We start from the raw sequence: 4,666 nt of genomic DNA, 5'->3' as shown, positions 1-4,666 counted from the left end.
ACTGAATTCAAAGCTGTGACTGCCATATGACCATTTGGGGGATCCTTATGCCAGGAAGCAGCAGGCAGAAAGGAGTTTCTGTTCGGGTGTGGGCAGTCCACTTCAGATGGGGCTGCAGGGCCTATAGTTCGCCTCCGTAATCATCTCATGTAACGTCTTTGCAAGGACTGCAGATGGCCAGCCTTGAAGAGGACTCTAACAGACTGGACCCAGTGGAGGCCAGGGGCCGAGCTGAGTGCTGCAAGGGGCAGATTGTACTGAACATCTCTCACGCATTCTTTCACACCTATTGGCTATGCCTCTTTATCTAGGCCTCACTGCAGTGAACAGCCGTAGCAGGCTTTGGCTAGCTCCAGGCAGCTGGCCGCCAGTGCAGCGCCCTGGGCCTGCCTGCAGGCTGCAATGCACTTCCTGCCCTGGGGCTTCTCTGATGCCCCAGGTACCCATCCACCAACAACGCATGCTCACCTGTGACATCCTACAGGTCAACCCTTGACCCAGGGGAGACACAGCCACAGGATTGGTGCGTCCCCTTTCTTCCCCTGGGCAGATGGTCCTGAGATGCATTTCATAAGGAATCTCAGACAATCTCAGGGGATTGGCACCCAGACTTCCATCAATAATGTGTGTTTGTGTTGGCGCTTTCCTCTCCTGCTTCGTTCTCCCTCCTCCCCCATCCCTCACTCTTGCCCCTGGGAATATCCTCCCAAACAAACCACACGTACATCAGCCTTTAGTGTAGCCTGCTTTCAGGGAAAGGAAAACAGATGTTAGGGGCTGAATTGTGTCTCCCCAAATTTACATGTTGAAGTCATAACGCCCTGTACCTCAGACTGTGACTGTATTTGGACATAGGGTCTTTAAAGAGGTGATTAAGTTTAAATGAGGTCATTAGAGTGGTCCCTACCAGTATGACTGGTGTCCTTATAAGAAGAAATTAGGACATACGAATAGACACACAAGAGGAGGGACCACGTGAAGACACAGGGAGAACACAGCCACCTACAAGCCAGGAAGAGAGGCCTCAAAAGAAACCAAACGTGGAAACACCTTGATCTTGGATTTCTAGCCTGCAGAACTGTGAGAAAATAAATTTCTGCTGTTTAAGCCATTCAGTCTGTGGGACTTTGTTATGGCGGCCCTAGCAGACTAATATGTTATCATGCCCATTTTACAACCGAAGAAACTGAGGCTTCGAGAGGCAAAGGACTCATCAGGATCAAACAGCTTGTAAGAGACAGAGCCCAATTCAAACAGGGGTCTTGGAGAGGTAGAGTGCTAGCCCTTGACACTAGGAATGCTAGGGAACCAAGTGAGTCTTCAGACGTTTGGGTCCAGAATTCCTCAGTCTCCTTTCCCAGGTTTGGAAGCCCCTCCTTCCATCCATCCAGGCCCACCTCTTCTTTCACACTTCCTTTCCAAGCTCCCTGCCTCTGGGCCTCTGCTTCACTGCTCCTGCTGGGCTGGGCTTTTCCAGCACATTCCCTTCCTCTGAAGGCTCTTTCTTGCCAGACACACACACACACACACACACACACACACACACACTCTCTCTCTCAATGCTCACCCTTTTTTGGCAGCCACTCTGAGGCTGTCTACCACATTTCCTAATGCCTGCTGAAGACCAGCTGCAGAGCGGCTTTGGGGGTGCCCCCTGAAGGCCACATCCCTTCCCTCCCTGTGCCCTGTTGCCCAGGTGAGTGTTCCCCCCACCTCCCCGCAGGACACTGCGCTGAGCACCAGGCCAGGAACTGCACACAGATGGTGTGGCTGACTCATGCCCCCTGCAGTGAGGACCTGTATTGCCTCCACTCCATATATGAGGAACCTAGGCCCAGACACTGGGGAGAGAGGCACAGGGATATGGCAGTCAATAATGGGGTGACTTAACCCAGTCCAAGGAGAGGTTGGGGAAGGCTTCCCAGAGAGAGTGGCCCTACAGCTGAGATCTGGAGAATAAGTAGGAGTTACCCAGGTGAGGAGGGAGGGAACAGCATTGCAGCTTGAGGGAACAGCATGTGCAAAGGGCCTCTACAGGGAGGGACATAGGGAAGAGAGGGGCAGAGAGAGGCCTGTGCACTGGATCTGGTGGAGACTTCTGGAAGAGGCTGGAAAGGCTCCCAATGGCTGAGCCATGCAGGACCCTGTGAGCCACGTTAAAAACTCTGTTTTTATCCCACAGAGATCTGTGTTTTGAAGACCTCTACACCCGCTCTGTGTGATGGAGAATAGGGTCAAAGCACAGAAGCAGGTAGGAAAGCGAGAGGTTGGCTTCTGTCCAGGTGAGAGGACCTAGGGATGTGTTATGGCCTGAATATATATATATTTAAAAAATTGACACAGCCCAGCAATGACAATAACGTCCAGTCCTGATTTCAGAGTGGAAGGGACCTCAGACATTCCTAGTTTGTGGACACGTAGTTTCACATGTGAAGAAACTGAGACCCAGAGAGAGAAAGGGCTTTACCCCCCAGTAACTCTGCTGGTTCATTCATTCGAAAAACATTTATTGAGCACCTGCTAGATGCCAGGTGCTGTGCCAGAGGCTGGGGACTGGACCTGCGGTGGCGGTGGGGCAAGCTTGCATGGTCCCAAACACAGGAAGGAGGACAGGGAGGGAGAGACATGATGATAAGGATGACAAAATTATACTGACTGAGCATTTTCCATTGCCACACATAGTGTCAAGCCTTCTGTAACCATGATCTCATTAACTGCTACAAGGCTGCAGGGAAGTGCTGTTGTGCCATTTCATAGATGGGGCAGAGAAGGGGAGTGCCCTGCCTCACCCAGGCCTGCGTGAGAGACAGGGCAGGCTGCCAGGCCAGGCCCTTGTCCCACCTGCCACTGGAGCCAGTGCTTGCACTCCTGGGCCTGATGGGGGAGGTGGGGTCCCCCAGGGCCCAGGCAGGAGCTGAAGGGATGGTGCACTGGGGGTGGGGGGGCAGAAGCACAGCTGGATGAGATATCCCTTGACTATACTGGGAGGTCTCTGCCCCTTCCCCCATTCAGTGGAGGGGCCCAGGCTGGGTGATGGAGGTCACAGGAAGGTCAGAGAGGAAGGAAGGAGCAGAATGTGTCAGCACCAAAGGCTGTAGACTGCAGGTCTCCGCCTCCCCCTTCCCTCTCCACTCTCCCCTCCCCCTCCAACAACAAAGCAACCTCAGTAAGTCCACTGTCTGCACTGGGGTGGGGAGTGGAGCGCTCTGGCCTCCCCCTGCTCCAGGCCCCCTCCAAGACACAGCCTTGGCCAAATCGCTGACCCCTCCATCACTAACTGCGGGAACACACGTGCTGCCCCTCCTGCATTGTACGCATGTGCACAGGCAAGTGATTGCAGCCTCTTTGCTCATGCACCCGGACATGTGCATTCATTTACTCATTCATTCATTCAACATCGTGTTCATGGAGCCTCCTCTTGGGTCATGTGGAGTTTAAATGCAAGTTGTTGAACACATACTGCGTATTAAGAATGGCCCAGGATGCTGGATACAAACCTGTGAGATAGCCAGCTGTGGGCCTTCCTGGGGCCTTCACTCTACCATGAAAGCAGCAACCTCTCTGCCTGGATCCTGGAGGGAGGTGACATCAAGTGGAGCTGCTGTTCTCCCGCAGCCCAGGTGACCTCTAACCTGAGCAAGAAGTAGATCTTTGTGGTTACGGGACACGCGATGTGGATGCTGGTTGTTACCACAGCACAGCCAATCAAGAGCTGACTGACCGGCTCTATCTCCCCTAGCTAGATCCAGTAGGGGCTGATACACTCATCGTCTGCCCTCTTCCTCACCTCCATCTTCCATCAGGTCCCCAGGCTGGAGAAACCAGCGAGTAAGTTGGCTACTCCCACTCCTCAATTCCCACATTTCATTGGTTACTGGGGCCCGGTGATTCTACCTGGAGTCCAGGACTCCTGCCCCTTCCTACTGGCCCTTCCCTCAGCCCTGCCCCAACCTCCCTTCCTGGCCCTCCCAGAACTCCATGCTTGGTGGGTATAATGTCTGTACCCAAATCACAGGAGCAGAGAAGGTGTGGCATGGATAGAATTCAGGGCGTTTGTGAACTTGGATGGGGAAAAAATGACATCTTCGTTTTCCCTCCCCTCTAACTACAGTTTAGCCTTTCTTTCAGGGACAAGGCACTGGCACCCCCAGCAGCAGGCCCACCTGCAGCTCTGTTCCCAGAAGAAATCACTGATCTCTGCAGATCACGTCAAAGTGCATATAGACTCCTCAACATTTCCTTCATTTTAGACTTGCTGCTAGAGCTTGGTAATGCTTAATAAAGAATCATGCTCATTATGACATCACAAATGTGGTTTAAAAAAACTCTTGTTAGCTTTATTTCAAATTCACTGGCTTCCGGTGTAATCCTATGTATTTGTTATGCATTTACACACAAGACAGGGTATGAAGGTGTCACCAAATGCTACAGTGGTCCGTGGTCTGTGGCGCAGAAAAAGTCATGACCCCCCCCACACACACACTGAGGGGAAAGGAATTGGGTACATGGGTGAGAAGCAGGGTCCAGAGCGCAGCTGGGAAGCCTGTGGTGAATGGGGGTGGGGGCTGGCAGGTGAATGATTGGCCTCCAAGTGGGCCCAGATGGGGAGATACTGGCACCCTCTCGTTGTCAGGGCCTCTCTCCTTGAGGGATGCTGCCACAAGGC

General features: G+C 52.9%; 1 long non-coding RNA gene across 2 annotated transcripts; it reads left to right on the top strand.

Annotated features, from left to right (window-relative positions):
• Positions 1-1,494: 1,494 nt before the first annotated feature.
• LOC109446020 (uncharacterized) lies at positions 1,495-4,296 on the top strand. 2 transcript variants are annotated; one of them, XR_002137125.3, is made up of 4 exons: positions 1,495-1,696; positions 2,183-2,251; positions 3,740-3,828; positions 4,129-4,296. It is a non-coding gene; the product is annotated as an uncharacterized LOC109446020 (long non-coding RNA). The 2 variants fall into 2 exon arrangements; XR_016019242.1 differs by lacking the exon at positions 3,740-3,828.
• The last annotated feature ends 370 nt before the right edge of the window (positions 4,297-4,666 follow it).

The sequence above is a fragment of the Rhinolophus sinicus genome, chromosome 16 (genome assembly GCF_057876585.1).
Source record: "Rhinolophus sinicus isolate RSI-liver-muscle chromosome 16, RSI-T2T, whole genome shotgun sequence".
Taxonomy (NCBI): Eukaryota; Metazoa; Chordata; class Mammalia; order Chiroptera; family Rhinolophidae; genus Rhinolophus; species Rhinolophus sinicus.
This window is presented reverse-complemented; position numbering and strand designations above follow the sequence as displayed.